We start from the raw sequence: 13182 nt of genomic DNA, 5'->3' as shown, positions 1-13182 counted from the left end.
GGATTTCTGTCTCATATCTTAGTGGCCATATTCCCCCAAGATATAAGACAGAAACCCTTCTGTTTTACAAGTCGACATGCTTTCATTGCTAACATAAAATTCGCACGCACATTATCATTGTTAAACTTCGTCGTCAGGTTCAAGCTTAGGTGATGGATACACAATGTGTGAAAATTATCTGGAAAGACTAATACGATGGATTTGGCAAAGCTCTTGTGGCAGTTAGAGACAAACACTAGCCCATTGGCAACGACGATAGCTGTTTCTAATCTCCTCATGAACCACATCCATGATTCATCATTCTTCTTATCACCCAACCTAAAAGCTATAGGATATATTTGCTTATTAGCATCAATGGACATCGCTACCAGCATGATACCCTTATACTTTTCCTTGCAATGTGCAGCGTCAACCATGATAATTGGCTTGCTGCAGTTTAAAAAAAACGTCTAATAGATGCCCCAAGTGCCATATACAAGTACTTAAAATGACCATCAGATTTTGTCTCCAAATCATATTAAGTACCAGGGTTAGAAATCTTAAATGCTTCCCCATATCGAGCTAACAAAGTATAAGATTCTCTAAGGAACCCTTTTGTAATAGACAATGCAACTTCTCGAGCTCTCCACACAGTAATGTCTACCTCGCACTCTTTTCATTAGTCTTGAATTATTTCCTTTGGCCCATAACCACAGCTAACATCTTGGTACTTCGACTGAATTAATTCGGCTATGACCCAAGTCTTAGCTTACTTGTGATCTTGTTTTTGTAAGATATTTTGGCATGTGTAAGTACTAACATACTTAAAAACCTTACACATATTAGATCCTTTCATTTTAATAGCCCTTATTTTTCCACAAATAGCCTAAATCAACACACATCTTAAAACATAACTTTTTGTTCGATCTATCGACACGGTACTAAAAATTCTTCCTAATGACAAATAAAAACACTTTCTTCTCTAAATTTTTCTTACTTAAAAACAAATAACCAACTTGGATATCTTCAAGGTATAACTTGGCTAAGACAACAATGGTGAAATCCATCAATTTTCACTACTCTTCCGCTTCTTAACACTGACTGATTGTTCGTCGTCATTGTCTACTGAACCCTCTGACTGATCATCACGAGTTGGGTTACGTTCACCCATAGGTCCTCTTTCTTAACTTCATTCTACATTAAATGTATATTTTACCTTTGTTGCCATCGGTATATGATCGTCTATCAATTCAACATAATGTGCAGGATGAGTACTAACATGCGCCTTAGATACCTCAAACACCTCCATATTTATGTCAACATCATAATCTGATGACATATTCATGCCAAATGCATTATCATCATCATTAAAATAATTGTCTGATGACTCTACATGTACCATGCTGACCAATCCATCTATATCATCTTCCAACTCTAAAGGACATACGTCAGTAGTCAATGGACTCAAATCTATCTTATTCAAGACGTTAGTGTACTTTGGGATTAACTGAAGATTGGGCTCAAGTGACGATATATTAATGTTTTTTTTAAGCTATTTGAATATTAAATGACGTCGAAGTACTCCTAGATTGATGGGTAGGTATTGATATCTTAGAAACCAAAATCACAACTGTAGACACTTCATCACCGATTAGAAAAAATTGAAGATTTTCTTGATTACTAAAAACAAAAGCAGATATAAAAGGTTTCACATTATACAAACATCTTATAATCAAATCATAATTAGCTGAATTTATCCTACTAATTCTATAAATTTCACCTAAAAAAATCTTCAAATTTTATACTAACCTTGACATTCAACCCTTTCATTTGAACTCCGACATATTTTTTTTCAATCTCTTTCCATTCACCACCAAAACCAACAAATATACGAGACATCCTAAATATATGTGCAGAAAATTAATGAAACAACCAAAATCTTGAGGTGAAATCATTACAAACTTGACTGAGATTTGATAAACCCTACACTAAGGTCAAGGTTATAAATAAATTCGACCGAGATCTTTAAATTAGCAACGAGATTACATAAGAAAAGACTTACAAAGAAAGAATTGTTAGCCTCATCAACATGGAAATGGCAAGAAAAACGTAATTTCTCTGAATAAAAGTACACTATATTCACCTTATCTTTTTTGATGTTTTCTTTTTGGGAAAATATGAAATATAGGTGTGGATAAGGGAGGAAAGAAAAGACTAAATTATTAGGAGTTGTGAAACTTCTTCAACAAAGCATATAATTAATAAAATAATATTTTTCAACCATTATTAAATAAGTTAAAGAATATGAGGATTATGAAAATTCTAAGACAAATCAAAATAGCAATAAATATCATAAATGATTTGCATTTGTATTTTCTCAAATATTAAAGATATATACATATTTTTGCATCTTTTAATTTTAGAATCTTTTTATAAATATAACAAAGTGGAAAAATATTAATATTGTATAGAACAATTTCGAAAACTGAAAAAATCCACGAGTCTACAATGAAAAATATAAAAAATATTCCGTGATTAATTGACAACCAACACGCACAATATATTTAGTAAATGATCGTTTAGATTTAGCTATTCTTTATCGTTTAGATTTGATTGTTCCCAAATCTAAACGATTCTTTTCCAAGATTCTTTGTTACACGATCGTTTATATTTAATCATTTAAATTAGGGTAGTCAAATCTAAACGATTTTTTTCAAGATTTTTTGGTACACGATTTTTTATATTTTGTACATTATCGTTTGATCGTTTAAATTTGGATAGCTAAATCTCAAAGATTTTTTTAAAGATTTTTTGGTACACGGTTGTTTAGATTTATTATTTAAATTTGGTTACCCAAATCTAAACGATTTTTTAAAGATTGTTTGATTATTTTTTTGTAATAGTATAGATTTGGCTATCCAATATCGCAACGAATTTTTTTCAAGATCTTTTATATTTGGCACACGATTTTAAACAACCAAATAACAATTTGTAAAAAAAATAAAAAAATAAAAAATAGATTTTTTGTATTTGATATTCGATCTTGAACTAAATAACAATTTAAATAAAAGAAAATTTGCAGAAAAAAGAAGATGAAAAAAAAAAGACGAACGGAAATACTTAAAAAATTGCAGAAGAAGAAGAGAAAAAGACAATGAAAAGAAAACAAATTGCAGAAAGGAATAAAAGAATATAATAAAAAAGAAGAGCAAACTTAAAATATTTAAAAAAATATCCAAGTCCCTAAATATTTTTTATTTCGTTAGCCGAATCATAAATATTTCGCCACGTTTGTTATACGAATAAAAGTTAACCTTTAATTTTTAATAAAAAAAAAAGGGAAAAAGAAAAGTATATATTAAAAAAGAAAAATCCCCCTAAGCACACGGCGTGTGGATTACTCATTTAACAAAGTCAACTCACCCATTTTTCCTATAATAAAATCTAAATCGGTCCTTTTATTTTCTTTTGTTGAATGTTCATATTTTATTTTTATATTTGGTTTCAGAATTAAATAGTTAAATCGACAATTTTAATGAGCTATTCACAATTTTGAACTCATACATTTTGCCAAATAATCATGTGTTCATGTTTCAACTTTTTTTCTCAATTTTAAAGAAATATATGCTTTCAATAGCTATTCTAATTCTTTTTCTTGCTTACATGGAGGTTTTTAGCCTATCAACCCTTTCACTTTCTTTTGGTCATTCAATTCAAGAATTACAGTGAATCTAAAAATCTAAATTTACAATTAATCTAATAAAAAGTTGAACAAACAACCAGATAATGAAATCCTATAAGATGTATTGAAACGTAACAAAAACTCGCTCATGTTGAAAACCAAGGAGAAGGTCACTATAAATCGACCCAATCGTAAAGCAGCCTTTACACCATAAGTATCAAAATGACAAGAGTCAGAGTTAAAAGACTTTAAAAAGAACAATTAAATGCTAGTTTCTAAGCTAGGCTTCCAACTTACATGTTGAAGAATATTGCAATTTTCAAGAATTATATTAGGTCACTCTAGAGTTATAATGAATCTAAAAAATTAAAATTCATCGATTTCTGTAATGCTCGACTTACATATATCGAAGGTTCGTGTATGAACTTCAAAAATCGAGACTGAATTTAAACAATATAGATGAAATGTTATGTCCTTTCTTTGTGACACATTTCGTTTAGTATAAATAATGTTGTATTTTGGTTCATTGGAAGAGAATCAAAATTTGAATGAATTTATCATACATTTTAATATTTCATTCTTTTATGCTTTCTTTGTATTCTTGCGCTTAGATGCATGTTTTAAATCATTAGTACGATCAATTACTGATTAAATTTATTTTTCTCTTTCTAAGCCTTATATATTCTACTTTTATAGGGTTGGTTACCAATTTGTTATCCAGAATTATTTTTATTATAATTGTTAATCACCAAAGTTCACTTGAATCGAGTCGGAGTTCTCAAGTATAATTGAGAAATCAACCAAATTAGGATGTGTTTAGGGTTGATTTTAGAAGAGATATAATTGATTTTAAAAGAATGTTGGCTGTATTTTGGATTTGGTAAAAGCAATTTTCATTAAATCTATTAAAATCACTTTTGCACCTTCATTTCACCTAGCTTCTAAAATCAATTCCATAGTTTTGACAATTTCATAAAATCAAAATTTTGCTTTCGAACAAACTTTTAATCTTAAATTTTCAATTTTTTCTTTCACAACTAAGATTTATAATATATATATGTGTGTATACATATAAAGTGTATTTCTAACATAACCTATCACCTTTTTATTTTTATATCATATCATATTGACTTTTTAAAAAGAAAAGTAAAGTTTTTCCATCCATCCTTAATACTTTAACTATTAATTTGGAGAAAGTATAACATTTTAGATTAATTTACATAAATGTAACAAAGTTAAAAAAAATATTTACCGTCTATGTAAAGAAAAATTAAAGTCCATGAAGCCACTATTGTTTTTTCATAAATTCCAGATTTTTTCTTTGTTGTTTTTTAATATTGCGGGACTATTCTAATTCACTTCGCTTCTTTTTCTTCTTTTTAATTTATTATTCTCCTCTACATATTATTAATTTCTGCATATTATTAAGTTCTTCATATCATTATTTTTAGCTTCTTTTTCATATTCTCATTTCATTTTGTTTGTGATGTCTTCATTTTCTCTTTCAGAATCTCTTCCTTCGCCATTTCTCATATCATTTCATTTTTTTTTCTTCTTGGCACAGGATCTAAATAGAGTTTCGAGTTCTTTTTTTATATATATTTTTGGGATAAAGATTATTTTACCAGATTTTCTCTCATTTAGTTTATGGTGGCAACGACCGAATATATACATAATACAATCCCCAACTTATTGGGATAAAAAGAATAATAAAACAATAAAGAAAAGACAGATGGTAAAATCTAATTGAAGACTAAAAAATCCTTCGCAAACAAATTTTTAAGCATTAGGAATAATTTTGACTCACTGAACACTTGCACAATTTGCTAAGCTGGTGGTTTTCTCATTTTGACAATTTTCTCTAACATCCCCCCTCAAATGATAGGGAGGGCTGACGACCCTGAGTTTGGATCATAAATTATGGAATTGAGAGTGAGTGAGGGACTTGGTTAAGCAATCGGCTATCTAGTCGGTGGGAGGAACATAGCGAACATCAAGAGTACCCTGAAGAACATGATCTGGAACAAAATGTAAATCAATTTCTATATGTTTAGTGCGAGCATTAAAAATCGGATTTGTAGCAAGGGCGCCCGTGATAGCATTGTTCGCACCAAATTACGGGTTTAAGAGGAAGATTTACATTCAACTCGGATAAGAGTTGTTTAAAGCAGATAACTTCAAAGGTAGCCAATACCAAGGCACGATACTCAGATTGAGTACTCAAACGAGCAACCGCGATTTGTTTCTTGGATGACAAAGATACCAAATTATTGTCAATGAAAACACAATATGCTACCACCGATTTTCTATCATCAATATTGGATGCCTAATTGATATTAAAATATGTAGAGATAGATAGATCAATATCTCTTTGAAATAACAAACCGAATGATTTTGTTCCATTCAAGTATCGACGGACCCGTTTTACAGCTTGCTAATGTGCATAAGTGGGTCTTTGGAGAAACTAACTCAAATGATTTACTATATATGAGATATCCGGTCGAGTTTGAGTTAAATATTGGAGATCCCCGATTGTGCTTTCTGCATAGGAATGGATCAGCAAGAGGAGTACCTTCGGAAAAAGATAGATGCTTGCCAATAACACTCGATGAAGGCCTAGTTTTAAGTCCTAAAAGTACAATTTCTGAGTAAATCATCAACATATGTTTGATGATTAATACCAAAATTGGAATCAAAATAGTGAACTTGGAACTCCATAAAATAAGTTAAGATCCCCAAGTCTTTCAAAGAAAATTTTCTGTCAAGAGATTGAACAAGTTCATTAATTAGCTTAGTATCATTCTAGTAACAACAACATCATCAACGTATACCAATAGTAAAATTATGGAACATTGGCAGCGAAGGATAAACAAGGACGAGTAAGATTTAGAGTTCTCAAAGCCTCAACTAAATAATTTCTTAGACAAAGTTTCATTCCAAGCACGAGGAGATTACTTCTAGTCGTAGATGGCCTTGTCAAGCTTGCAAACATAATTGGGAAAGAAAGGATGAACATACCCGGGTGACTGTTGCATATACACAGTTTTCGTTAGGCTACTATTTAGGAAAGCATTATTGAAGTCAAGTTGGCGAAGTTGTCATCTGTTGGTCACAGCAAGGCTAAGAATAATACGAATTATTGAGGCCTTAACAACCAGACTGAAAGTCTCAAAGAAATCAACTCATGGGTGTTGAAGAAATCCTTTAGCTACTAAGCGAGCCTTGTATCGTTGAATGGAACCATTGGTATTGCGCTTTAAACGGAACACCCACTTGTTGCCGATAACATTTTGAGAGGGTGATGGTGGCACAAGATGCCACGTTTGGGCCTTAAGTAAAGCAACATATTCTTCGTCCATGGCTTCTTTCTATTGAGGGGTGGCTAAAGCTTGTGTGATTCTAATAGGTTCAATGAGAGACCAATCGGTGGCTGTGGAAGAAATTAAGGTTTTGAGTTTAAAGATTCTAGAATTTGCTCGAGTAATCATTTGGTGAGCAGGAAAAACAAAGAGATCCAGAGCTGAGGGAGACGAGTTTCCAGATCTAGGAGTGTAAGAATTATTTTTAGTGGGAAAGATGAAGGATAGAATGATAGTTGTTGGTCACTAAGGATATTTGGTTTGGTAGGTAAGTTGATTGGACCGATTGGTTGATTTGCATGTGACTGTGGTTGGGCCGAAGTTGGTATAAGAAATAGGCCAAAATTTGTGGATGAGCTAAGTAAAAGTTAAGGGTTTGTATCAATTAATGGAGAGGAGACATGGTTAGGTAATTGTGATGAGGTGGTGTGGGAATAAAAGTGGGTCGATGGGGTTGAAAAATTTTGGGCTGACTTGTTTGAAGAGTTTTGGGCATGAAATTTGATGTCACAAAGGATTGGTTGAAGTTAATTGGGATGGCAAGGGAAGAAGACGGTGAGTTGATTGGGTCGATGGTAAATGGGCTTGAAGGAGAAAAGGAAAAATTATGCTCATTGAATTTAACATGTAGTGATATGTATACTTTGCCTGATTTGGACAAACACTTGAATCCTTTGTGTATTGGTCTTGGACCAAGGAAAACACACTTTTCAGAATGTTGTTAAACCTTGTTGGATTGATAAGACTTTAAGCATGGAAAGTAAGAGCACCTGAAAACCTTCAATTGTGAAAAGTTTAACTTGTGAGCAAACAATAATTCAATAGGTGACATACCTTGTAAAATAGGTGTGGGCATCCCATTAACTAGGATTACTGCCGTAAAATATGCATCCCACCAATAATCTAATATTATGTTTGCTTAGATAAGAAGGATAAGTCCGATTTCTACCACGTGTCTATGTTTTCTCTCAACTCTTCCATTCTGAGTTAAAGTTTAGGGACAAGAAAACCGACCACTGATCCCTAAGGTAGAGCATAGTTGATGTTCCTTCTTATACTTTCCTTCATTATCTGATTGAAAAACTTTGATGGATTTATTGAATTGATTTTTGACATATGTAATAAAATGTTTAAAAGCATCAACAACAGTACTTTTCTGTTTCAAGGGATAAATCCAAGTATATCTGCTATAATCATCCACAAAAAGTATGTAATAACGAAATCTATCAGATGAGCAAATTGGTGCAGGACCCCACATATCAGAGTAAATAATATCAAAAGATTCAACAGCTCTACATTGAGAAATAGTAAAGGGGAGACTGTGTGCTTTTCCTAGTTGACATGCATAACAAAAATCTATTTCATCATAGTCACTAACATGCAAATTATAGTTCTTTACTATAAAGAATTCAAAATCTTAGAAGAAGGATGACCTAAACATTTATGCCAAACAGCTTTAGAAACAACAACATTGATACTGACAAGATTTTTTCCTCCTGACAAAATAAATGTTGATGTCTTCTTATTTTTGTGCATAAGCTGTTTCTTGACACTCCTACTATGGTTTAACTCAGTAGCAACCATCAAACCAGCATTTTTCAAATGATAAAGATCATCCTTAAGTGTTCCTTTCAGCAGTATTTTCCCTGAAGCTTTGTCCTTAATAAGACAATAATAATCATGAAACTCTAGAAATATGTGATTAACTTGGGCAAGTTTTGAAACACTTACCAAGTTCTTTTTAATATCAGGAACACAGAATATACTTTTAAGAACTAAAAACTATTTGTCATCAGTCAAGTAAGAATGCCCAACATAAGAGATATTCAAGTTATTTCCATTTCCTACTGTTACTTTTTCTGTACCTGAGTACTCGACAGAGTTGGTCAAACCAGATGATTTTTTCGTGACATCATTTGTAGCCCTACTATCAATATACCAATTCGGATCAATTACAACTTCAGAGGTAGCAAATGAATTAGGACTCTGAATAGTCACAAAGGCAGTAGGATTTAAGTTCGCAGACGCATCGGAGCTTTGTCCTCGATCTTTAACTAAAGGACTAAAAAATTCTCTATTAAACCGATTATAACAAACAAGTACAGAGTGACCATACTTACCACACACTTGGCACGTGGATTTGTTTCCTCTTCCTTGGTCGCGTTCTCTGTCGTTGTTTGAGTTTCTTTACTGTCCATTAAAATTGTTTCTCTTGTTAGCGTCAAACTGATGGCTATTGTGGGATTTGAGTTCATTTGAACTTGTATTCTGAGCTACATTGACAACGACATTCTGGAATGCGTTTCCAGTGTTACGTTGGCTATTATGATGTTCTAATCTTTTCTCAAATATGAGAAGTTCGGATTGCATATCCAACCATGATATGCCTGGTTTGCCTTGGATTACAGCAATCATTGGGTTGTAAAACTCATCTAACCCTAACACCTGTGAAACAAGAGCACGCGGAGGTACTGGGTTGTTGGCTTGCCTAAGGTTATCGACAATATTTTTCATAGTTCATAAATACTTTTCCATTTTAAGGTTACCTTTCCTTGTTGTCTGGAATGTTTGGCAAAGAAAATCTTCCTCAGCTCTTGACTATATTCCAAATAGATCTTGAGTGGCTTCCTATAGGTCCTTAGCATGGCCACCTCAGGTGTCATGGAGTTGTAGAGCCATCCAAGGAGCAGCAAATCAGTGGTAATCCACAATTCATACTTAGGATTGACAGTCACGGTAGTAGTGGAGCTTGACGAAGCTTCTTGAGATGGTTCACTGACGTTTTCTGTAGTAGATCCATTGGGTTGGGTTGCCGACGAAATAAGCTTGGGTGGGCTAGGGAATTCGCCGAAGAGGTGGTTGTCGAGCTTGTAGCTTTAAGAGTGGGAAGAGCTAAGGTCTTCCATAGCAAGTAATTACCTCTATTAAGCTTGATAGTTGTTAGTTGGTTCAAAATTTGATTTAATAGAAGATTGGTAAAGTTGGTTGTAGGTAGGGCAGTGACAGACGTAGAGGCGGTGTTGGTCATATGCACTGATACCAAAATAGAGTTTTGAGTTTTTTGATATTTCTAGGATAGAAGATTATTTTTCCATATTTTCCTCTCATTTCATTTATGGTGACAACGACCGAATATATACAGAATACAATCCCCATTTATTGGGATAAAAAGAATAATAAAACAATAAAGAAAAAACAGATGGTGAAATCTAATTGAAAACTAAAAAATCCTTCCCAAACCAATTTTCAAGCATTAAGAATAATTTTGAGTCACTACCACATTTGCACAATTTGCTGAGTTGGTGGTTCTCTCATTTTGACAATTTTCTCTAACAAATCTAAACGATCATATACCAATATCTAAATGATCAGTTATCTATTCCAGATAGATAGAGATAGATCATTATCATTAATAGATCGTTTATATTTGGTACAAGATAGTTTAGACTAGATTGGGGTCCAAGGGTACATAAAATTGTTTAGACTGGGTACAAGGGTACAATGGTACATGATTGTGTAGCAAGATCGTCTAGATTTGGTACAAGATCGTTTAGACTGGGGTACAAGATCACTTAGACTAGGTACAAAGGCGTTTTTAATCGCTCTTTCATGTGTGTATGACCAAGACATAGTTTTGTTATTTTACGTTGTCGTTTGTGGGCTTTTTCTTTTTTCAAAATTGTTTTATACGGTGTAAATATTTTCATTCTTTGTTCTATATTTTTGAAAAAACCCTAGCATTTTGAGTAGTTATCTAAATATTTTAAATTGCTAAAAAAATGCAAAATTAATTTTAATAGTAATTTATGGAAAAATTTATCTTTTTAGTCGCCAAGTATATATCGATGAATATATGCATTTGGTCTTTGAATTTTAAATTTGTATCTTTTTAGTCCTTAAGTCTATAAGAATAGACTCATTTGGTTCTTGAGTTTTTAAAATATATCTATTTAATCTTTGAGTTCTTACAAATAAGTTTGAAAGGTAGGTTTTTTTTTGTTTGAATTTTTTTCTTAAAATAGTTAAATGATATTTAAAATTATAGAAAACAAAGGTATTTTTAAAGAGAAAAGGTTTTTATAAATTATTTTTCAAATTTAAAATGTCATGTAATTATTTAAAATTAAAGTATAAAATTATTTGAAAGACCTTTTAAACCTACTTTTAAAACATAGGAGGCATTAGGAGGCTTTTAGTTATGATATGTAAAACACCATACATGATACATCATTATGCTTCATGGTAAAGTTGAATTTTTGTAAAAGCAGAATTAGCGGTAATTATTTAAAAAGTCAGATTTGAAGGTATTAATTAGAGAGACGTAGTTGGAGAAAGAAAACAAGTGAGAAGGAGAGGAGAAAGAGAGAGGATAAGGAAGAAAAACATAATTTGAAAACTAATATCAAATTTCATTTTCCCCCGTTTTTTAGACACTCTATCAACGCATTAAATTAAGTAATGTTTGTTTTAAAATTAAAAAAAAAAAAAAAAATCAGTGAAATAAAGATTGAAGTTAACTCTTAATTATGATACTTGTGTGTTTATTACTTCTTAAATTCCAAAAATATCTATCTAACTTTCAACACAGCAGTATTTGAATTTTAAAAATATTAAATAAATTTCTAACCTTTCCTTTTTCTTTTTCTTTTTTTTTTCAATAGGATCACTCTATTTTTTAGATGTTTTTGAAAGCTTAAAGAATATACTAGACAAAAAAAAAAAAAAAAAAATAGTATAGTTTGAACCAGTACTACACATTACATTATTAAAAGATCAAGGACTTGAACAATAAATTTTGGCTAATTAAATCGCGTCAGGTCATCACAGTAAAATTGTGATAATTATAATTTGATTGGCAAATGGATCCAAGCTCATTTGAAGCCCATAAAAATTCTCTATAAATAGTGATCTTTGTCATTCATTTGAGGGTCTTTGGTTGAAAAAAAGAATTAAAACTTTGAATAATTAAAGATATGAAGAATTGAAGCAATGAAAAATTGAAGTTTCAAACTTCTAAAAGTTCTCAAGACGTTCAAGTTCTTATCAACCTCGAGATAATCTTTTGAAAGATTGAAGAATTGGAAGATTAAACTTTCTTTAAATTCCAGAAGAGTGAAGCTCGAATAGACTTGCAGGAAGTATCACAACTTCCTGAAGATAAAAAATTAAAAAGTTCTAAGTCTTAATTTGTATTTGAGGAGAAAGTATCAAAAGAGTATATATTAGATATTGTATCCACAACACCACATAAATCAATATACAAAATTTCATTCAAAGACTATATTTCTCCTGAAATCTTGTGAGAACAAGAACATATTAGAAAACTTTTTGGAACATGTTACTCATAAGATACAATTTGAAAGTTGAAAGGTCAAACTTGAAATAGAATTATAACTTAAAATCGGATATTAACTAACTTGATTGTAATGATATTAGGATTATTAAGGGTGATACAGAAAAATGAATTAGTTGTATATTTGTATTATGGGTGAAGTCCAAGTGCTAGTAGGACAAAATAAATTGAGTATCCACGTGGGGTCAACCCAGATATACTTCAGTATTCAAGTTAGCCTTGGGTTGTGGGTAATTGGACAATATAATATAGGAAGGAATATTTTTAACCAACCAATGACTTTATTTGTTATACATAGGCTAGTAATGTGTAATTCGTGCTCATCCTCGTAACCAGGCATCTTAAATTTTTGGAACTATTGATCACTTATCGGACAATTACACTACTACAACTTGAGGTTGTAATCGATGCTTGCATCACCCCACTCAATTCCTCGATAGTTCATTTTTTGACTTTCTGTCAAGAATTTGGGCAATTTTAAACTTAATCACTTTAAGGTCTTCCAAAGTCCAATACATTCTCTAGGAGTGAGCTTGATATACTAGAAAATTGAATTGATCGACTAAAATGAATCGAATGGAAGGCATTCGATTGAAAAAAAGGACCACAGTAGAGATCAATTTAAATATTTATTAAAATTTACCTTAGTTGATTTATTGATGGTATAGCTGAGGCTGATATCTTCCATTCATAGGTGTTGTATTATTATTATTATTTTGACATTGAAGAAGAAAAGAAAAGAAAAGAAAAGAAAAGAAGTTGTGGTTGATATTAAATAATTGTTATTTGTCCACACGTTTTTGCATTCC

Source organism: Cucumis melo, chromosome 10 (genome assembly GCF_025177605.1).
Source record: "Cucumis melo cultivar AY chromosome 10, USDA_Cmelo_AY_1.0, whole genome shotgun sequence".
Lineage (NCBI taxonomy): Eukaryota > Viridiplantae > Streptophyta > Magnoliopsida > Cucurbitales > Cucurbitaceae > Cucumis > Cucumis melo.
The sequence above is the reverse complement of the archived record's forward strand: the minus strand, read 5'-3'. Positions refer to the sequence as shown.